At 39.9% G+C, this 24,380-nt stretch overlaps 1 protein-coding gene across 1 annotated transcript in view; it reads right to left on the bottom strand.

Annotated features, from left to right (window-relative positions):
- Positions 1-24,380, bottom strand: part of METTL15 (methyltransferase 15, mitochondrial 12S rRNA N4-cytidine) — a 90,787-nt gene that overhangs the window by 26,154 nt on the left and 40,253 nt on the right. The gene's annotated exons all lie outside the window — the stretch shown is intronic.

Raw genomic sequence — 24,380 nt, 5'->3', positions numbered from 1 at the left:
AAAGCTGGATTAACATTAAAGTGTAATTCTTAAATCTGAGATTTAAAGTAGTTTTTCACCTTTCAGAAGTAGTCAGTCTTGTATTCACATTCCCAGTTAGGCGCCATAAGCAACTAAAAGATAGCTTCAAAAGGCGCATATGCCAAGAAGCAATGACTGTTCATGATCTCCCTCATGAAGCTCAAAAGCAAAAACAAGTGGTCTCTCCACCATAAAATTTCATTAAAGAAAATATTGAAAGGATCATACAGAAAGACAGTGGAGTTGTTTGATGTTACAAACTTCATCATGCCATGATAACTAAATTACACATAAATGGAGATAGCTGATACTTTAAGATCAAGCAGCTTCTATTTACTTGGAAAATTAGGATATAGCTGCCAAATTTAGATTGCAGCCACAACCTTTTACGCATCGTAATAAAGTTGCCCTATTACAATAAAGATCAGAGCCTTAAAGAGAAGCATCTTTTGCAGGAAACAACCTATGACAAAAGCTGGCGATATTTTCACTACTGATAGAAAGAACACAAAATCATTAATAAAGTGTAGGAACGGAATAATAACCTTATAAAAAAGAGCATTCCCTTCAAAACAGATCTACAGTACACTAGTAAAGTAACATGTACAAACAAGCGTTTTGTAACTTTTGTCAACATGCAACTCTAAATTCATGTGTGAACACACAGTGCATATTACCAGGCCCTCAGGAGAAGATCACAAAAAATTACACAGAAGGAAAACATACCTGTTGTAGGTTCTGTTTGTAGACACTGGCATTTCTTATTGCCAGAACACACACAGCGAACCAACAACCAGGAATCACATCCTATAGCACCCTCTCATGCAGCTGCTCCATCCCACTCTGTATGTAGTGCCTACAAATACGCACTCTTAAGTTTGGTGTTGCTTAAGCTTAGCTTTTCAAGGAAAAAGGCAGCAACAGAAACCTCTACTGAAATTGCTCTCCATTTGTTTTTGACAAGCCCACCACCTCCACCTGTATCTCCCCAGTTCTCTCTACCTTTAAGTCATTGGCCCCTCTAACATCCTACTGAAGCTCCCAGACTGACCTGACAGGATGACTCAGCTGTAATTACATTAAATTCTAATAAAGGCTCATGCATTTGACAAGGCAGCTCAGCTTAACCCCTGCGTCCCAAATACATGTGTACAGCAAGCAGGCAAGCTGAGGTGTGGCTCAGTAGAATGTTTTGGGAACTCTGAGTGCAATAATTTATATTTTTATTCTGTTGTTTCTGGAAAGCTACATTTAGTAAGTTATAAAAAAGATCTCTTCCCTTATTTCTATCTTGAGAAAGAATCCTAATTGGCTAGACCCAGTCATAAAAATTTAACCATGTTTCTAAAACACGAGTGCCAAAGGGTAATGCATTGCTAATGGTTGCCAGTGGAATAAATAGCAGTTCTGACGTCAAAACTTTGTTACACTCCAATAACTGGCTCACTTGGGGTTTCAGGTACAGCAAGTTACATGTCAGTTTTAAATAAAGTTATAAAAATAGAATACACAGTGAACCATATTGCCACTATGCAGCCTGAAACTACATGATTTATGTCTAATAAAATGTTAACAAAGGTGACAGAGGGTATAAAAATAGTATTTTCTACCTCATAATATCCTTTTACTTAGATTTGAGAGGACAAAACAAGGCAGATATAATTTTTCTTTTTATTTTCAAAACATATGGCCAAAACTAAAGTAAGTAATTCTGAGTGTAAGTGACATTTAAAAAATATTTATAGTACTTTTAGCCAAAAGATAGTATAGTAAAATTCAAGTTGTAAAAATCTGCATTATAATGGATCTCTAAGTCCCACTTGAATAAACACATTAAGTAGCAAGAAGCTTTCCCTTGTCTTTCAATTCCATCTGTAGTGCAGCTATTAAACAAAATACTCTTTCATTCTGCAAAAGATGTAAACTTTGGGCTGTGCTTGTATAACTAATAGTTTAATGGTTCAGTGATTCAGCCACCCAGATGAAGGACAAAACTATGGTGCATGTATGGAGCTGAATATTTGAATTTAGTTTAGGAACTTACTTGAATACATAATGCTTAACACTTGAATTTAGGAACATGGCAGAGCTGGCAGTGCTGGGTTAACAGTCAGAGGTCTTTTCCAACCTAAGTAATCCTATAATCCTTCATCTACAAAAATAAAGGTTTAGATGTGCAAACTATGGCTGTATTCACAGGGAAGGGAAAGGACAATACTCTCAAGGTAACACAGAACGCTAGAAAGAAGTGTGAAGAAACCACATTAACTTCAGTGTAGGGTAGAAACAGGGATAGTTGTCATTTTGACCAGTAGGCTCTCCAACGTTTAGTGCAAGAATATTAAGACATTTATACCATTACATGCAGCTTCCAAAGCAAAGGAAATTCAAAGCGCTTCCAGCATTGCAGATCAAAGATCACATACATGAAATCCCACTCTTATAAAAGGCTGCTGATGGACTTACAACTTACCTACACTGCCTAAACTTTCAGCAGGAAAGATTTAAGAACTCTAAGAGTCTGTAGAAGCAGGGGAGTAAACTGTGGCACCAACTGCAGTAATCTATATTTGTAATCAAATTATGTAAGTATTACTGTAGGAAATCTATGATGAAAATTTTGGAGTGAGAAAGGAAATTTTGGCACAAGTTTTGTTCAAAAAACCAAGATTTGCCTGCGTATAAGTGAATGCAGTCAAGTAACCTGGAGCGGAGTGTGGCAAAAAGAAAAAAAAAAATCCCCTTGTTTCACATTCAACAAAGTTTTGTCTCTTTCGAAGAACTAGCTATCATTACTTAAAAGTTTACTAAAGATTTACTCTTATTTGAAAGGATAGCAAAGTTTAAGAGGGAGAACACCAGAAGAAACTATACTCTTGTCAGAAACCTTCAACAGGTCATAGAAATGGACAAGCTCTTCTAGTCCTGAAAATACTTGATGATAAGTGCCTTCCTGCTGTAATGGCAATCTCCAGAGTGACTTAGGAATAAGAGAAAAAGACAAAAAGAAAAGAAAAAATTACATAATACTGACATCCATTTGAGTGAATGTTCTTGAGCAAAAGCAATGCAGTAATGTTTGATAAATTGAATAATCATTGCATTAAATATAAAGAGGAAGGTTTAGGTTCTACATAAAATTACAACCAAAAAAAAAATCTTTATTTGAATCGGTTCTTTGTATTCCTTACAAGAAAACAATTTTTTATGGTATTAAGTGCAACCAATAACACTTACTTTGACTTCTATAATTTATTTTCTTTGTTCATCAGCATCAGCTGCTCCACAGGCTCCTGCTGCTTATTGTCCTGGTCAATTTTAAGCCCTTAGGTGACTTGTTAGCAAGTGATTTGGAAATAAAAAGTGACACAAAGGCCACGTAAATCCTTATTAATTATTAACTCACTCAACCTCCAAACCACCTGCAGTACTTCCTAAAGTTGATTATGGGGCAGAAAGACGTCAGAAAGCCAAAACAATGAGAACATTCTGATTCTAGTTAAAGGGTGCATATTCTTTTTCATACAAACTTTTATTGTAATTGTCAATCAAGATTAAAATATTCAAACACTAAAATGCTTTAGATATGTGTTCAATCTATAACAAGTTGTGACTGGGTTGAGCATTGCAGATGAACCTTGTTGACTTAGGGTATGACCTAAACCAGTAAATTATACTTCCCTTTTCTCTTTAAAACATTTAATTCTAGAATAAAGTCAAACCTCTTAGCTTAGGTAAGAGCACATGCCAAGACCACATGCTACTTTAGAGAGGGGCTAATACAGCAATGCTTACTAAGAGGCACTGAACCTTGAACCACAACTCTTTTTGTCGAGATCTTATCACAGGTAGTAAAGAAACAAAGTTCTAAGATGCCATTCACTCCCTGCTTTACTTCTACACAGGAACCTTCCAAAAAATTCCCCGAATAATTCAAAGAAAAAAATCTTATAATTTGTTGTTTGAAAAAATGACTTTCAACTTATCATAAAGTTGCTTATTATTTGCAGTACAAGTTTTGCTTTTCATTGGTTTGTTGGGTTTTTTTCTTCAAAGGGCATATTCAAACAGCTTCAGGTCAGTCATAATTATTTGCGGATTTGCCAGTATTTATGTTCACAACACAACCAATATTTTTTAAAGAAACAGAAGCTAAGTCCAGCTTCATTTCTAACAAGTATAATGCTCTCTAATGAGTTTAAACAAATTTGTCAGTGACACAACTGACTTAAATTAACTCTAGAAGATCATTTTAGTAATTGATGTGTTATGCAAGTTACGTTTCTCCTCTGCAGTATCTTTCAAAAACAAATAAATAAATTACAATTTCCATTTCTCAAAAGCAATCGAAACTTTTCAGTACTAAGAGTATCAGAAAATATATTCATTTTACAACTTAAGAATGGAATTGAATACTTCATTAAATTAATCAGAAATGGTCTTTCACATACATTTATTAACATAGAATCTGCATTCCACAGTGATGCTGGTGAAGGCTCTGGTGCACAGACCTTATTGCTCCTTACAACTACCTGAAAGGAGGTTGCAGCAAAATGGGGATTGGTTGCTTCTTCTAAGCAGCAAGAGATAGGATGAAAGGAAATTATCTCAAGTTACGTCAAGGGAGTTTTTTATTGGATATTAAGAAAATTTTCTTCACCAAAAGTGTTGTCAAGCACTAGAACAGGCTGCTCAGGGAGGTGGTTGAGTCACCATGCCTGGAGATATTTAAACATGTCAGTGTGGCACTTAAAACATGGTTTAGTGGTGAACTTGGCAGTGTTTTGTTTAATGGTTGGAATCAATGATCTTAGAAATCTTTTGCAACCTAAATGATTCTATGATTTTAACTGCCTTCTGAGAATCAGTAACTCTTCCAGAAAGGAGAAGAAAAAAAAAACCAAATACAGAAGTACATGAAAACTGGATTAAGGCTGTATGTTTATGTAGTAAGAAAGTCCTAGGCCAGTTTAATATAGCACCAGATGGAACACTTGTAGTAAACTATACAATATCCATAGCAACAAAAATAAGGAATTGGTAAAAACCTTCTGGTATAAGAAATAAGTATTCCACGAATATCTGACCTCAGGTGTCACAGCTCCTGACACAGCCTCAAACAGATTTTGGAGGAATAACAGTGAAGGGTGCACTAACAGATTATTTTTCATGGAAGTAATACAGGCATCTAAAAATACTTTTGAATACTGATCCTAGATCTAAGCTACACAGTGTCACTCTGCAACCTAAGTCTTTAGGCAAAATTGCTGATGACGATGATGGTAGCGAAGGAGACAACAAACTAGAAATCCCAGGATTCAGGAGACCTCAGCCTTTTTAGGGAACGGGTAAACAGGAGGCTCTCCTGACATGGGAAGGAACTCAGGACAACAGGTCAAATCCCATCAACAATTTCTGCAAAGTGCAAGGGAATCCATACCCATATGAAAACAAAAAGTCACAGCAGCCACAGCAAGATGCCACCTTGGTTGAACAGGGAAATACTGACAATGTCAAAGAAAAGAGGGCCAAGAGGAAGAAGCAGGACAAGCTAACAGAGAAATCCTGAGCTGGATTGCACTGAGCTGGAATTAAGAATACCTAAATCTGTCTGAAGCTAAAACTGGAAAGGGATATGCCATGAAGACATGGAAAACTGGAGAATGGCATAGGTGACCCAGTAATAAATTTCACAAAAAGGCAATTAAAGCCTTTGCCTAAGTATTTACTGGCAAAATCTGCCCCAAATGCCCACTCTCACAGAGTAGGAGGGAAACGTCCTAACACCACAGTGCAGGAGGACCAAGTGAGATGGTCATATGGAGCAGCTGGACACGCACACAGATACAGGATCAGATGACACATACCGGAATGTGTCAAGAGAGCTGGCTGGTGTTATCAGGAAGCTCCTCTGTCAGCTTTAAGGCAACTCCCTGATGACTGTGACAAAGTCAGTGCCATTATAACTTCAAAAAAATGTCAAGAAGGATTGTCCAGAGAACTACAGGCTGGCAGACCTTCCTTCATCATTGCAGAATTTACACATGAAGTCCTCATGAAAACTATTGCCCAGCACTTGAAGAGCAAGATGAGAACAGACAACATAGATTTATTTAATGTAAAACACACCTGGATCAAACTCATTTATTTATTATTATTTATTATAAACATTTTTATGTACCATAATTTTATTATATATTCATTTATTTCTATTAAATGTGCAACACTGACTCATTGAGAAGCTTCCAGATTGGCACCCAAATACTAACATTTCTTTGCATAGAAATAGTTAGACAGAGGGGAGAACAAGACATTTTTAGTTCTGCACACTTCTATTTCTCAATGTTTAATATCTTATTAATTATGAGAAATAAAAATGGAAATATATTCCTTTGAAAGCAAGAAATTCCCCTGATTATACGAGATTCAGTTCTTGTTTCAAGCCATGAAGTCATTGCACAAAAGGAGCATAGAATTTTAAGTTTTTAAAATTCAATAAAATTTTGGTTTATTCACAATTCTTGCTACAATAGATCTGAATTTATAATAAACTAGTATCTCAACTAAAGAGCTATGAAACAAGTCATCAAATTAACATTAAAAGCCTACAGAGATTTCTTTTTCAATCCATTTTTTATCTGCAAAATATTCAAGGAAACAGAATTCAAGGTTTCCTTCAGACATAGCTTTGGTGCCCTGTCCATCAAGTATGTGACCATGCAAAACAAAGAAAGAGATGAGACCAAGAAAACCAGTGTCTTCCATGTCTGCTGCTCTATTCTGCTGAATTCCCCACAAAGCCATAGCAGTCCAAATACTTGGGAACAGCAAGATGGAAATAAGCAGGGGATATTGTCTACTTCAACTTGAGCAAAGCTTTCAACACTCTCTCACAACATCCTCATAGGCAAACTCAGGGACTGTGGACTGGATGAGCAGACATTTCAGTGGATTGAGAAATGGCTGAACAGCAGATCCCAGAGGGCTGTGATCAGTGGCACAGGGTCTAGTTGGAGGCCTGTCCCTGGTGGTGCCCTCCAAGGTTCAATACTGGTCCCAGTATTGTTTAACTTACTCATCAATGACTTGGGAAAGGGGCAGATGGCCCCTCAGCAAGTTTTCTGATGACACAAAGATGGGAGAAGTGGCCAGTACCCCAGAGTGCTGTGCATCCCTCCAGAGGGACCTGGACCTCATGCACCAGTACAGGCTGAGGACTGACCTGCAGGAAAGCAGCTCTGTGGAAAAGGACCTGGGGGTCCTGGTGGACAACAAAGTGTCCATGAGTGTGCCCTGTGGGCAAGAAGGCCAATTGTGTCCTGTGGTGCACTAAGGAGAGCATTGCCAGCAGGTCAAGGTTGGTGACCCTGCCCCTCTGCTCAGCCCTGGTGAGGCACATCTGGAGTGCTGTGTCCAGCCCTGGGCTCCTCAGGACAAAGAGAGATGAGGAGCTCCTGGAGTGGGTCCAGTAGAGGGTAACAAAGATGATAAAGGGACTGGAGCATCTCTTATGAGGATGGACTGAGGGAGCTGGGCCTGTTCAGCCTCCAGGAGAGATGTCTGGGAGGGGACCCTGTCAATGTGTGTCAGTATTTGAAGTGAGGTGTCAGAGGATGGAGACAGGCTCTGCTCGGTGATGTCAAACAACAAGACACGAAGCAATGGGCAGAAACTGATGCACAGCAAGTTTCACCAGAATATGAGGAAGAACTTCTTTCCTGTGCAGGTGGCCACACACTGCAACAGATTGTCCAGAGATGGTGTGGAGTCTCCCTCACTGGAGATATTCAAGAGCCATCTGGACACAATCCTGTGCAATGTGCTCTGGAATGTGCCCTGCTTGAGCAGGGAGGTTGGACAAAACCTACTGTGATGCCTTCCAACCTGACCAATTCTGTGATTCTGTGAAATTTTCTATCACAAGAATGACCTGAGAGGTTTCATCTACTTTGTTCTATACAACAAATACTAAAACCAGCTCAAAGTGGTTTTATGACTGGTCATATATATCTTCTCATTATTACCAGCCATTTTAGCTAATATTATTAATCTATTTGAATGTTTATAATGGGTTATTTTGAAGGCAAAAAAGGAAAGTATGTTAATTACGCATTTTATTTTGGGAAATCTAAATATTTTTCATGGCACAGTATGCTTTCCAAACAGGCAGAAATAAGATCATTCACACTACACAAGTCATATACCACAACACAAAAATCCTACCTTAAGCATACTGTAAAAGTAAACCTATTTGTGGGGTTCCCCCTTACTATCATGATAAAGAATAAAACACTAGCATTAACGTTTTTACTCAGCCTTTCCTTAGCAGCTGGTATTGACACAAAAAACAGATTCACCTTAAGACCAATAGATTTCTGCATATGAAAATTTCACCTTACATATCCAAATTTTTGTTAGCTTGAAATAAGAAGTTCCCTTTATTCTCTCGAAGCAGAATCCAAGATGGTCAGTTCACTCCAAGTGAAATGAGCTTTGTTGCAGCATAAAGTTTAATAAAGTGACAGCACTAATTATTCAAAATGTGCACACATTTTTGGTCCTGCTAGTTGGAAAAGTAACAAACTGCACATTCAATTCTGTTGTGACACAGAATTTTTATTTATCTATAGAAGACTATTTTTAATTATTTATTTTTAGAATATGAAAACATACTTGCAAATTTTCATGTAGTATCAGTTTTTGGCTTAAACGCTACTAAACGCCAGAAAGTCCTATTTTAATATTGTACTCACCAGGTGCTAACATTCACTTAAAGGCAGACTGTAGGATGGGTTGAATCTACTTACATGCTGGACGTCACACATCACTCATTCCTAGTGCGTCACGCTTAGTCTGGACTGTATTGCAAGGAACCAAAACTCATTCTAATAGTCAGGTGAATGAGATTTTTGCCTTGTCTTTTGCTGCTAATCACTCTGCTCATGAGGAAGAGCAGTAGTCATGAAGGAGATTAGGATAAACTACCACCTTAAACTGATAGAAGATAAGATAATGCAGTACATGTCATCCGAAAGGGTGGGTAGCAACAATGCAGCAGTGGATTAAACCTGCCCTGACACAGAAAAGTTGGGGCTTTTAGCAGCTGGTCTCCAAGATTTGCAGAAGTACTTCCCAGTTCTTTTGAGGGGCAAAGATGCTGGTTTTCAGGAACTAAAAAAAAAAAAAAAAGGTGCTTTCCCAGAGAAGGCCTGGGGGAAAGGAGTGATCCATACCTTCCTCTTTCCTTTCCCAGCCAGGCAGGTGGTCCAGATCGTCTTGAAGATGAATGGCCAATTTTCTGATTTATATCTAAATATTTCAATTCCAGCAGCCTCTAACTTCTCATGACCACAGTAAGACTGACAGTATAAACAATATCAATATTACAGATTGTTTGTGCTGTTGAGATATGACACTTGTATTATTTCTTATAAATCTGTGTGTGTTGAGACCACTTAGTAGTCAATATTGGTCTCAAACACTTGCACCATTCAGTGGTGACAAGGCCACAGGAACTTCCATTCCAAGTTACAGGTTTTCTCCACTGAGGTTTTATACAGAAATTCTCTGAAATCTCTCTATCCAACTCTTTGCTTCTTGATCAAGCTAAGCTGATGTATTTTTCCAGCATCCATATACAAAGCAGCAATTAACTGCCTGATTTTACTTTCAGTTCTTTCAATATTCTGTACAATACTTGGCACAGCTGAGTCACCAGGACTAAAATCAAATTAAAATGCAAATTATGTTTATTATTATGACAAGAAAAAAATAAAACTATGTAGTCAAAGTAATTCATTTTTATGGTCTATGTCACCTAAATGCATAATCCTAATGCATCTAAGAATATTAGTATTTGAAGCCCAATGACTCAATCAGAAAAGTAATCTGAATTTCTCTATACATTTTTATATTTCATAGTCAAGTGTGAAGCTCAATTCTGATACAAAAATGTGTTTACAAATATTTTTATTTAGTTACCTGTTTTCCTTTTTATCAAAGTAGAAGAAATAAGATCATGAATCAGAGACTATCAGATTTTGTTTTTTTTAGCTACTTAGTAAATTATATACTTATCTTAAATACCAACAAGTCTTTACCTTCTCTTAGTAAGTCACAAGCATCTTTTTGTCTATATATCTACATAATTTCCATCTTCACAGGAAAATGCTGGTATCTTCTATCCTCAAAAATTATCATCTATCTACTGATGAAATAAATTTTCGTCTGTATTGTTTGATACAAGAAGGAGTATTTTAATACAGTTTATGTCCTCTTGATTTGGGCAGAGTGTCTTAATGCCTCCTATTGCAAATGTTAACAAAAATAAGCTAAATACAAAGCCTGGTACAAACTTGCTAAGGAATATGAAAATACTATCTTCTCATTAAGACAAAAAGATCTGTATACAACCAGCTACCAGGTACAAAACCCTTCTGATTAGAAATTATTATCTTCCCCTCCTCCTTCTCATCAGATTATTATGAAAAACTATATTTTAGAAAATATGAAAGCAGTACTGTATCAGTTTCCCTCATGAAACAATGATTATTTTTATAAAAATCAAACTGGCTTGTTACTGTAATGAAAATATATCTCAACTGAACTCAATTGTTCAGCTGCAAAAAAAATGCTTTAACTGTTTATAAAAGATATTTCTAAATATTTTTGAAACATACATTATAAAATGTTAATAATTAGAATTTAAGTTCTACAATCTTTTACATGTATTTTAATAATAAGATGGTTACAAAAGCAATATAAAAGTCGTTAAGTCATCTAAATACCAATAAGAAACTTTTTCATCAAAACCAAGAAGAAGGAAACTGGCTGAAAGAAAAAGCTGGTGTCTCCTTTACGGTTCAAAAGAGTTCAAAGATTAATTCAGCATGATAATTATTTACTTGGTGGAGACTGAAAATATTTTTTCCTTTTAGAAAAAAATCTACAACCCAAATGAAGCTTTAAAGAACTGTTCTCAGAAATACTCTTAGTTTAAAAGCTATAGTAGTAAACTTTAAAGATATTCTGAGCACTTTTATACCACACTGATATAGATTAATTAAAAAAAGAACAAGAATATAATGAACATGTAAAATAACATTTGACATTGCATTTCATGAAGTTGAGCTACCAGGTCCTTAAAAATACATTAAGGATCTGGACATTTGTATTAAAAAGGAATTCAAATCACCCACAATTATCTCCATCTCCTTAACCAACACATAGAGGGGTTTGCATTTGTTTGAAACTATTTCAGAAGCTTCTTACCCCTCTCTATCAAGTTAACTGATGGTCCTCTCATTCTGTAAAAAGAGTTAGCATTTTAGAGTATTCCTAGAGAAAGACCAATGAGAAACTGTGATGGAAGAAAACCAACATTCTGCTGAGTGTTTCTTTGTTTCTTGATCAACATCTTGGTCTAAAAGGTGTAGCTTCTCAGGCCAGAAAGGAATTAAGCTACTTAACCTATACTTCCATTGTCTAAGGATGTCTAAAGATGTCTAAGATGATTCAGATATTTGAGCAGATGGATCATACTGACTGCCTGATATGTCTGAGGCATGAGGCTGGACTAGACAACATCCTAAGATCTCTTCCTATAGGAATGGTTTTGATACTGTGTCACACTTTGGGAATGGTACTCCCCAGTTTAGTGCTAAACCATGCACTGCTTGCTTGCTTACTCCCCCTTCTGCCACCCCCTCCCACAGCAGTGGGATGGAAAGCAGAACTGGAGGCACAAAAGATAAAGATCATAGGTTGAGGAAAGAACAATTTACTGGAAACAGCAAATGAAATAAGAAAACGAACGGTAATGGCAGCAATATTACTAACAGAGTGTACAAGAGAGGTGAATGATTCACACACAAGTTCTCACCACGTGGAACTCGACGTCATCCCAACCACCCATCCACACCCAGCACAACTGGAGGAGACCCCTTTCCCCCCAGCCTCTGCACGTGATGTGGGGTGGTCCTGGCCATGCCCCTCCTGGCTACGGCAAAATTTAACCATCCTGGCGGGAATCAGGATGTATTGGAAGAGAAACTGCCTAAACCAAAACTAAATTCAGAACTGATAAACATCAGTTATGCATAAAACTCTAAACCTCACTTAATGTAAAACATATCTCTTCTAAGATTTTCCTACTAAAATAATATGATTAAGCAGCTTATTCAAGAGCACTAAGATCAAAATTATATCACTTTGTTTTCCTAAATCAGTAACTTGTAAAAGGGATGTCCTGACTCATTTGAGTGTAAATTGTATTAAATCTAGCACTGGCCTATGAGATGTTATGTATGAAAAAAAAAAAACAGTTTTATGACATGAAATTCAAAATAATTTTAATAATATAACTATCAGATAATTTTGTCAAAATAAAATATATATGCCATCAAAAAGATTGATAGAATCTTGTAAATACAATGAATCTTGAAGAACTGATTAGTATTTAATCATTGTTCATATGTATCTACAGCTAAAGAAAAGCTTTACTGGGAATGTCAGCATAAACACATGCCTTGAAACTAACACTGTCGTGTATATAAAGGCAGTATTCCGGCACAGCGTCTTACTACTTCTAGGTGTAAACAGCGCTGTTACAACCCACCATTGAGATGGGGTAATTAAGGTCCATGTTAAAAGAAAAGATTCCCTGGGCTGGATGAGAGGGAAATGACACTGGATGGCTGGTGTTTATATATATGTATGTATGTATGTATATATATATGCTCAGGGTTTATTTTAGAACAATTTGGTTGCAATGGAAAGGAGATATGTAGCCATTTTGGTCATTATTATCTATAGTAATAAAACCATATAAAAGTATAAAGCTGTAATTTAAGGGAAGGAAGGAGGGAAGGAGGGAAGGAGGGAAGGAGGGAAGGAGGGAAGGAGGGAAGGAATTCGGAAGGAATTCGGAAGGAAGGAAGGAGGGAAGGAATTCGGAAGGAAGGAAGGAATTCGGAAGGAATTCGGAAGGAAGGAATTCGGAAGGAAGGAAGGAAGGAAGGAAGGAAGGAAGGAAGGAAGGAAGGAAGGAAGGAAGGAAGGAAGGAAGGAAGGAAGGAAGGAAGGAAGGAGGGAAGGAATTCGGAAGGAAGGAAGGAAGGAAGGAAGGAAGGAAGGAAGGAAGGAAGGAAGGAAGGAAGGAAGGAAGGAAGGAAGGAAGGAATTCGGAAGGAAGGAAGGAAGGAATTCGGAAGGAATTCGGAAGGAAGGAAGGAATTCGGAAGGAAGGAATTCGGAAGGAAGGAAGGAAGGAAGGAAGGAAGGAAGGAAGGAAGGAAGGAAGGAAGGAAGGAAGGAATTCGGAAGGAAGGAAGGAATTCGGAAGGAAGGAAGGAATTCGGAAGGAATTCGGAAGGAAGGAAGGAAGGAAGGAAGGAAGGAAGGAAGGAAGGAAGGAAGGAAGGAAGGAAGGAAGGAAGGAAGGAAGGAAAAAGGTAGATAGGGGAGAAGAAAGATATCACCACCATGCTACAAGACTTGATTGTTGCAATTCAGATATCTGTTGGCTGAAGAGATAGTCGCTGTCTTGATCTGTCATGATGGGGGAAGCCCATGAAACAAAGAGTTCAACAGGTTAATACATGTTCAGGTGGGAATGCCCAGGCACCTCCCCTGGGGGGTAGTTTTAACAGTGTGGATCATGTACAGTCCTCTGATGGAACCCCACAGAAATGAGTTTGGGGGTGCTTCGGTGGTCACAGATGCCATCTGTCCCATAGCTTGGGGTGATCTTGGTTGACTGGTCATATGTGTAATGAGAAGTTGATTCCTTTCCCAGTTTTGTCTGGATGTGTTAACCAGGATGTACTAACGAGATCTCACCTCCACCAGGCCTGGAATGCGCCTTCCCATCACAAATTCCTCCCTTCTGTGCTTATCTCAAGTTCCTGCTGTGGTGGCTTTTCTTATGGCAAGTTCCTTCTGTAGCTTTGACAGTGTTTGAGACAGGCAGCTGTACCCTTTAAGTTCTTATAAGTGCAAATGAGGACTTATCTATTATGTAACCCGTATAAGAAATGTAAACTCAACTAGTATTGGAAATGGTCCATAGTCATCCCAACACAAAGTGGTAGAAACACTTTCTGAACTTGAACTTACTAGACCACAGTCTACAGGTAAAGATTTTGCAGCCCACACAATGAATCAAAATCCATTGCATCTGCAATGAAAAGAAAATTAAGAAGGGCACATACAAATTATTTAATTACAGTTTCAAACAATATAATGCTGTAGGGAAATTTCTGTAATTATGCTATGTAAGAGAAGCCTGATACTCAAATCACAAAATCAATTAGATTGGAAAAAACCTCTAAGACAGAGTCCAATGATTAGCTCAGCACTGCCAAGTCCACCACTAAACCATGTCGCTAAGTGCAACATCTACGTAGCCTTTAAATTCCTCCAGGCACGATGAGTCCACCACTTTCTTGGGCAACCCATTTCAGTGCTTGACAGCTCTTTCCATGACAACATTTTTACTAATATCCAATCTAAACCTTTCCTGGTGCAACTTGAGGCTGTTTCCTCTTGTCCTATGGTTATCACCTGGGAAAAGAGACTGACCCTCACCTGTCTACAACCTCCTTTCAGGTAGTTGTAGAAAGCAAGAAGGTCCTCCCTCAGTCAACTCCTCATAGGACTTTCTCTCTAGATCCTTCCCCAGCTCCATTCCCTTCTCTGGACATGATTCATCACCTCAATGTCTTTCTTGCAATGAGGGGCCCAAAACTGACTTGAGGTGCAGCTTCATCAGTGCTGAGTACAGGGGGGCAATCACTTTCCTGGTGCTGCTGGCCACACTATTTCTGATAGGGGCCAGGATACCACTGGCCCACTTAGCCATCTGGGCACACACTGGCTTATGTTCAGCTGCTCTTGACCAGCACCCCCAGGTCCTCTTCTGCAAGGAAGCTTTCCACTCTGCCCCTAGCCTGTAGTGCTGCAGCGAGTGGTTGTGACCCAAATAATTCATTTTGTTTATTTTCATATAACTAGGCTTGGCCCAGCAATCCACTCTGTCCAAATCCCTCTGTAGATTATTCCTACCCTCCAGCAGATCAACACTCCCACCCAACTTGGTGTTGTCTGCAAATTGACTGAGAGTGCCCTCAATCCCTTTGTCCAGATCATCTACAAAGATATTAAAAGGCCCAAATACTGAGCTCTGGGGAACACCACCCATAACCTGCTAATCTAACTCCAGTCACCACCACTCTCTGCGCCTGGCCATCCATCCAGTTTTTACCCAGACAAGAGTACACATTTGGAAGCCATGAGTAGTGAGTTTCTCCAGGAGAATTCTGTGGGAAACAGTGTCAAAGGCCTTACTAAAGTCCAGGTAAACGACATGCATAGCCTTTCACTTGAAAGTTGACAAGGTTTTAAGAAAGCACTAGACAAGATATGCAACAATGTAAAGACCAGTCGTCATGTATGTGTTTTCTGTGTCAGGGCAATTTTGAATTTGAACCAAATTTAAACCAGCGACTCAGTGTATTGAAGGATCAGACTGTATGTATGAAAGCAAGCAAAGTTTTCCAGTCATTCTGAAACCTGCACAGCTGCAACTTCAACAACAAAAGAAAGAATTTTTATTCCTTATGTTTTGATACATAAATACATTTGGGTTTCCTACTCAAATCTTTCGGGAAGCAAAATAAACATCAGAAAAGTAGTATTTTAATATTAATGGCATTTGAGGGTGTTTTTACTACTCTCAATTGAATTTTTCCACTTCATATTTAAGGTAACTCACTTATCTTTGTTGCCTGCATTTGAGAGACAGCCAGATGTTGACATACATGGAGAATTCTTTAGAAAGAAATAACCCTATAGGTAACTAATTAAGTATACTTATATGTAGTCAAGGCACCATTATAATGAATATGCCTTGATTGCATATTAATTGTATTTCTTATGCACTACAGTTAAAAGTTAAGTAAAAATAATAATATAGCAAGAAAAAGCACCAATATATAATACTCAGCTACAATTCATAAGCACATTAAAAAAGCATATCAAAATTGAAAAAAAACCCTCTGTTTTCCCTAGGACTGGGAAAAAAGATCTATTTTCCCCAGAGCATACACAGCTGATCTACCACATTTTTTCTGCAAACTTTGTGTAACTTTGAAAGCAAATTCCATAAGCACCCTCACACCTCAAAATCATTTTAAAACTATATTAAAATGGTATTTAAATTGTATGAGGAATTCTATACTATTTATCCATACTTCTGGGGCACAATTTCTTTTCTGCTCAGAGAATTACAAAGCACGTATTTTTTCCTCTGCATTGGCTTTGCATGAGTTTCTCATACTTAAAAATTTTCCATTATATTGGTTAATTGCCAGATTTCAGCCATCTCTCTAGCCTCTTCCTTTCAGTGGGTGTGAAAGGGTTTACTTGTAATATATATTGCTACTGACTGAATTTTATCTTGTTCTCCTGGATTCTCAGCAGCAATTCCCAAGTTAGCGGCTTCCCCAGAAAGCACGTCAAAGGATTCCCACCCACACACTGAATATCTAACAGACCCTGACCCATTTTCTCCTTATTAAAGCAGCACTACATATTTTTAAAAATAAAAATAATAAACAGAGACACTAAATAAATGTGAGATCTGCAGCTGGAACTCTACCCTCTTCAGATTTAAGTTCTGACAAAATCACTATCAAAAAACAGAGACACATTTAAAATACAAACATCAAATGTGTTTTTCCTCACTTTTCTCCTCCAGTGACTTATTACTCCAGCTGTCTTTTAGTTAAATACATGGAGGATTTCATTTATAAGTTCTGAATCTAGAAAAATCCCTTAATTTAGCCATATTTATCTCCTCTTGCCACAATATCTTTGGGCATATTTCACAGAATCACAGAATTGTTAGGGTTGGAGGGACCTCTGCAGATCATCCAGTCCAACTGCCCTGCCAAGACAGGGTCACCTGAAGCAGATGTCACAGGAACTCCTCCATGTTTTGAATATCTCCAGAGGGAGACTCCATGACTTCCCTGGGCAGCCTGTTGCAGTGCTCTGCCAGCCTTTACGTAAAGAAGCTCTTCCTCATGTTGACGTGGAACTTTGTGTTTTAATATATGGCCACTGCTCCTTGTCTGGTCACTGGGCATCACTGAAAAATCTGGCACCACCCTCGTCCCATCTGCATATTTATATGCATTGATGAGATCATCTCAGTCTTCCCTAGACTTAACAGGCCCAGCTCCCACAGTCTTTTCTCATAAGAGATGCTCCAGAACCCCTCACCATCTTTGTGGCCGGATGGATGGACCCACTGGACCCTCTCCAGCAGCTCCTTGTCTTCCTTGAACTGGGGAGACCAGAATTGAACACAACACTCCAGATGTGGCCTCACTAGGGCTCAGTAGAGGGAGGTGGATCACCTCCCTCGACCTGCTGGACACACTCTTCCCAATGCACCCCAGAATACCACTGGCCCTCCTGACAGCAAGGATGCACTGCTGGCTCATGGTCAACCTATCATCCACCAAAACTCACAGGTCCTTCTCAGTGGAGCTGCTCTCCAGCAGGTCAGCCCCCAACCTGTCCTGGTGCTTGGATTAATTCCTCCCCAGGTGCAGGACCCTACACTTGCCCTTGTTGAACCTCATTAGGCTTCTCTCTGTCCAACTCTGCAGCCTACCAAGGTCCCCCTGAATGGGAGCACAGCCTTTGGGTGTAGCAGCCACACCCCCCGGTTTTGTATTGTCAGCAAACTTGCTTAGCGTGTGTTCCATCCCTTCATCCAGGCCGTTGATAAACAGGCTGACCGGACCCAGTATTGATCCCTGGGGAATGCCCCTGAGTACAGGTCTCCAACTGGATTCTGCTCCACTGATCACAACCCTCTGAGCTCTGCCCTTCAGCCAATTCTTGATCTGCCTCACTGTACATTCCTCTAACCTGTATTTCCTGAGCTTATCTATGAGGATGTCATGGGAGAGTGTCAAAAGCCTTGCTGAAGTCGAGGCAGACAACATCATTTCTCTCCCCCTACTGACGCATCCTGTCGTGCCATCATAAAAGGCTATCAGATAGGTCAAGCATGATTTCCCCTTGGTGAATCCATGCTTACTAATCCTGATGAACTTCTTTTCTTCTGCATGCTTTGTGATGGCCTCAAGAATGATCTGATCACCTTTCCAGAGATGGATGTGAGGCTGACTGGACGGTATTTTCTCAAATTCTCCCTTTTGCCCTTTTGGAATCTGGGAATAACATTGCCATTCCTGCAGTCATCAGGCATGTCTCCCATTCTCCACGTTCAAAGATGACGGAGAGTGGGAAAGCAACAACATCTGCCAGCTCCCTCAGCACCCATGGGTGCATCCCATCGGGGCCCATGGATTTATAGGCATTAAGTTTGTCTAACTGGTCTCTAACCCAACCCTCTATGACCAAGGGAAGTTTTCCTTTCTCTGGCCTTCCTCTCTTACCTCTGAGGTTTGGGACTCCTGAGGGACATTCTCAGCAGTAAAAACTAAGGCACAAAAGACATTCAGTACTTCTGCCTTTTCTAGGTCTTGTTACACTCATCTGATTCAGCAGTGGCCTCACATTTTCCTTAATTTCCCTTTTGCCGCTGATGTATTTGTAAAAGAACTTTTTGTTGTCCTTGGTATCCCTAGCCAGATTCAATTCTACGTGGGCCTCGGCCTTCCTTGTCTCATCTATGCATACCCTAATGATGCTCCTATAGTCCTCCTATGTGGCCTATCCCTTTTCCACATCCCATACATTTCTCTCTTTCGTTTGAGATTTTACTACTCCCTGCTCATTCATGCAGCTCTCTTGCCCCCTTTGCTTGATTTCTTTATCATGGGGATACACAGGTCTTCAGCTTGCCATCTTCAACAGGTCTTCAACTTGCCATTCAGCAGGACCCCTAGGTCCCTTTCTGCAGTGCTGCTCTCCAGCCTCTCGTTCCCCACTCTGTACATAATTCCAGGGTTGCCCTGTCCCAGGTGCAGAATCCATCAACATAATGTTACAACTCAACCCTGAAGGTGAGGGTAATTCAGGTTATTCTTAATAGATGCTCACAAATCTATGGGACCAGAGAGGATCCATCCCAGGGTGATGAAGGAGCTGGCAGATGAGCTTGTGAAGCCACTCTCATCATTTACCATCAGTCCTGGCTCACTGGGGAGGTCCCAGATGACTGGAGGTTGGCCACTGTGACACCCATCCACAAGAAAGGCCAGAAGGAGGATCTGGGAAACTATAGGCCTGTCAGCCTGACCTCAGTGCGTGACAAGATAATGGAACAGATCATCTTGAGTGCCATCACACGGCACCTGCAGGACAGCCAAGGGATCAGACCCAGACAGCAAGGCTGTAGGAAGGGCAGGTCCTGCCTGACCAGCCTGATCTCCTTTTATGACCAGGTGACCCGCCTGGTGAATGTGGGAAAGGCTGTGGATGTTGTCTACCTGGACTTCAGCAAAGCCTTTGACACTGTTTCCTACAGTAAACTCCTGGAAAAGCTGGCAGCCCACAGCTTGGACAGGTGCACTTGTTACTGCAGTCAGAACTGGCTGGATGGCCAGGCCCAGAGAGTGGTGGTGAATGGTGCCACATCCAGCTGGCGGCAGCCAGACACCAGTGGTGTCCCCCAGGGATCAGTGTTGGGGACGGTTCTGTTTAATATCTTTATTGATGATCTGGGTGATGGAATTGAGTCCACCATCAGTAAATTTGCAGATGACACCAACCTGGGAATGAGTGCCGATCCATTGGAGGGTAGAAGGGCTCTGCAAAGAGACCTGGAACGACTGGATAGATTGGATAGAACAACTGGCAGTGCTACAGGCTGGGGACAGAGTGGCTGGACAGTGACCAGACAGGAAGGGACCTGCGGGTGCTGGTCGACAGCTCACTGAACATGAGCCAGCAGTGTGCCCTGGTGGCCAAAAAGGCCAATGGCATCCCAGCCTGTATCAGGAATAGTGTGGCCAGCAGGAGCAGGGAAGTCATTCTTCCCCTGTACTTGGCACTGGTTAGGCTGTACCTTGCGTACTGTGTCCAGTTCTGGGCCCCCCAACTTAGGAAGGATATTGAGATGCTCAAACATATCTAGAAAAGGGCAACAAGGCTGGTGAAGGGTCTGGACAACAAGCCCTGTGAAAAGTGGCTGAGGGAGCTGCAGATGTTTAACCTGGAGAAAAGGAGGCTCAGGGGTGGCCTTATCACTCTCTACAACTACCTGAAAGGAGGTTGTAGTCAGGTGGGGGTCAGTCTTTTCTCCCAGGCAACCATTGACAGAATGAGAGGACAAAGTCTTAGGCTGTGCCAAGGGAAGCTTATGCTGCACATTAGGAAAAAAATTATTCACTGAAAGAGTGACTGGGCACTGGAATGGGCTGCCCAGGGAGCTGGCGGAGTCACTGTCCCTGGAGGTGTTTAAAAAAAGACTGAGGTGGCCACTCAGTGTCATGGTTGAGTTAATAAGATGATTTTGGGTCACAGGTTGGACTTGATGATCTCAAAGGTCTTTTCCAATCTAGTTAATTCTGTGATTCTGTGATCCCTTGGGGTGGATTAGAGTGAAATGACATTAAATGACCAGTGTTTTTATATATATATCTGTATAGATATATCTAAATATCTATATATGCATATATATATAGAGAAAGTGTATTTTATAAGAATTTGGCTGCAGTCAAAAGGAGGTATGTAGCCGTTTTGGTTATCATTACCTACAGTAATATAAGAGCATAAAAATAACACTTAAGAAAATGTGTAAGGGAAAGAAAGAGAGAGAAAGAAAGGATAACAGTGGAAAAATATTACCACTCATGGATCCAGCAACAAGATTTGATTGTTGCAATTTTGATGTCCATTAGTCGAAGTGATGGTTGCTGTCTCAACCTGTTGGGGGTGGGGGAAAGCCCGCAAAACACAAAGTCCAATGGGTTAATATATGCTCAGGCTAGGTGGGAATGCCCAGGTACATCCCCTGGGGGGGAAATTTTACACTGTGTTGCAACACTGTGGATCACATGGAGTCCTCTGGTGGAAGGCCCCAGAAATGAGTCTGGGGGCACTTCAGGGGTCTTTGATGGTTTATGACGCCTTCTAAGATACGGGGTTGTCTCTAAGGTCGGTGTAGCTGAGCCAGTAACACACCCTCAGAAAGGATGAATGCCTTCAGGCCTACATGTCTCACTATCTCCCTTGGGGGGAAGTTTTACAACTGAGCCAGTTGTGTAAGGGAGAACATTGCCATGATAAAAAGCACTATTCAGCCTTGCACGATCTGGTTCTTATTGCCCTCTTCCCTTATCTGGCTCAGATTCTTAATAAACAAAGGTGGGTTTGTCATGGTCATCCTGTGGTGCTCATGCCCTCTGCACCTGGGCTGTTACCATGCACATCGTCAGGAAAGCAGCAGTGCCTCCACAAATGGCCGATTGTTTTGAGTCATTCACCAATCACATTTTAGTCCCTCACATTACCCTTGTTAAACTTCGTATGATTGGTGATTGCTCAGCCCTCTCATTTGTCCAGGTTTCTCTGCAGGGCCACTCTGCATTCCAGGGAATCAGCAGCTCCTCCCAATTTTGCATCATCTGCAAACTCACTTAGTATCCTGTCAAGTCCTGCACCCAAGCCCTTTACCAAGACGCTGAAGATCACAGGGCCAAAGATGGAGGGAGCCCTGTTGTCGCAATATCCCGCAGTGGTAGGGAGAAGGAGAGACATCCAGCAGGCAGGAATTGTGCAGCAAGATTTAATTATTTAATTATTTTACAACTCTTTTATAGACTTTTTTCTTCATATCCTATTTGGTCAAAGGATCAGCCACCCCTTGTGGTGATTCGCTAAAATCCTAAAACATCCATTGTCAAAATATTTTCCAACTGTACTATAAACAAAGCTCTGCAAGGTCGCAGGTGTTCATAGTTTATAGAACTCTACTAATATCTTCCGTGAGAGAGAAAAATATCTCACGGCACTGGAAAGAATTCCTGCTGGCAGCATATTTGTATCCACACCCTGTGGAACCCCTCTATTGACCATTCACCAGCCTGATGTCACCCCATTCAGTATAGCTCCTTGTGCCCAACCTGTGAGCCAGTTGCTCACCCATCACATGATGAGTTTATCCAGCTGTGGAATGGGCATTTTGTCCAGAAGAATATGGTGAGAGGCATAAAAAACTTTACTGAAATCCAAAAAGATTACATCAACAAACAAAGCCACATAGTGAATAACAGTCAGAACTATATAATTTTACTAAGATTATTAATGTGATCTAACCAGAATAAGCAATAACAATTAACACTGTATATTTAGAATTTTAATTTTTTATTGTAAGATGGACTACTGCAAATACTACTGCAAGATTCAAGATCCATCATGCAGTTGGTATTAACATCACCAACTCACACACGCAGTATTCTGGTTAGGAATAGTAGGAAAGTAGGAAACAAAGGGCAACAGAAAATTCAGTTTGTATGACTTTCAGTTTGCCCATTGCATTCACAGTTTCAGACAGTGGGAATCAACTTTTACTGGTTATGGTCACACAACAGCCTCTTCCCCAACTTTGTGCTGTCGCCTCCAAAGCAAATGAACCACTTCAGCAAGTCAAATAACCTCTCCCAAAACATCAATGTTAAACAGAAGAGGTGAAAAAAAGTCTAGAACAGGAAAAAGTGGAGGATATTTATACTTCTGTGTTGCAGTTATTCAGTGATGTACATCTAAGGCTGTGCATCTTACAGAAGGGGTAGCCCTACATTTCTCTTAGACTGCAACTGCATGCTGCCATTGCCATTTTTCAGATAGCACAACTATTTCTGTGGCTCCCTGGTGAGCCAGGCAACTATTTAATGTGAGAATAGACCTGACCAGATACAGATGTCAACTGGATGAATTCCCTGAGCTTTTGATGCCCACACAGATTTGAATTGAACTGATACAAGGTTTATTTCTAACACAGTGCACGAAATAGACAACAAAATCCCATAATGTTAGACCAACCATCTTTTAATGAATACTTAAAAAAATCCATAAAAGCTCCATATCTTGTAAGTAAATCCTTTATACTCAACTGATTTGTAAGCAAACATTAGCTTTACTTATCTATATATTACATTCTTATGCCTCCTTTCTCCTTTTAACTTGACAATGGTTTATGCAACTGACTTCCCAGGGAAAGAAGATTAATAATTAGCACATATAGAACATTCTTTTGCAATAATTTTCAACACAAACTGTTATGAGAAAAGATATATTTACCTTCTGGAAAAGGACCCACTTGTTCTTTCTAATAGGAAAGACAGAAAATGAGGGGAAACACCAGAGCAAATAAGAATACAGCTCTGTATCCTACAATACATATCCAGGTGACATACAGTCATCTTTCAATGATTAAGATTTTTCACCAACACCACTATTTTATTCAAGAATCCACTTCATTCTAAGGATAACTTGCATCTGTAAAGGTAGACACTACCATCAAAAATAAGAACTGAGGCCTCCTTTGTCTATTAAACCATAATAAGTTACATCAACTGCTATACAAAGTTCATCTTTTCACAAACCTAAGCAAGCAGAAAATTACTGATGCCAATCATTGGCAGAAGAGCATCTAGCACTTGTAAAATCTCTTAGTCTATCTGGAAAATAAACTTTTCACATCCAGGTTTGCATAGGATACTTTACAGATAGACTTATATTGAGTCAGAGGACTGGTCATTGTTGCCTTACGTTGTGTGAATGTTTCTAAAAGACTGGGTTCTTTCTTTGACACAAAGAACAGAAGACTTTACAACTCCCATGACATTTGGCAGAACATGTTTGCAGGCTTAGTTTAAAAGAAAATGGACTTTCCTTGACAAAATTCTCCACAGCACTCTGTCAAAAAGAGCATTCTCTGGAGAGAGAGAGGAATTCCACAAATTTGTAAGTATATATTGCATGTCACTTCAGCCCAAAAAGAGCTGAAAATTTAGAGAAATACATGTAAGTGGTCTTACAGAAAAGGATGATTAGAAACTGAGCTATGCTGTCTTGACACATGCTTGCATTTCTCCCACTGGGCCTCTGTCAAACACATGTGAAGAAAAGGAATGCACCGTTTAGCCTTTTATCTTAGAAAAGTTGAGGAACACCTTCTGCATTGCTTAAAGATTACTGCTGCCTTAGAACTTCTTTTTATGTGGGAAAACATGACTGAACAACCAGGTGTTTTTATCTGCCTCTTCCAGATTTCTTCTTACTGCAAATATTTGCTTTTCTTCATGCTAAAGCTCTTTTGAAATAAACAATGTTTTCAACCTGACAGTGAGTATTCTCTCTTTATTACCATACAT

Source organism: Aphelocoma coerulescens, chromosome 5 (genome assembly GCF_041296385.1).
Source record: "Aphelocoma coerulescens isolate FSJ_1873_10779 chromosome 5, UR_Acoe_1.0, whole genome shotgun sequence".
NCBI lineage: Eukaryota > Metazoa > Chordata > Aves > Passeriformes > Corvidae > Aphelocoma > Aphelocoma coerulescens.
The sequence above is the reverse complement of the archived record's forward strand: the minus strand, read 5'-3'. Positions and strand labels throughout refer to the sequence as shown.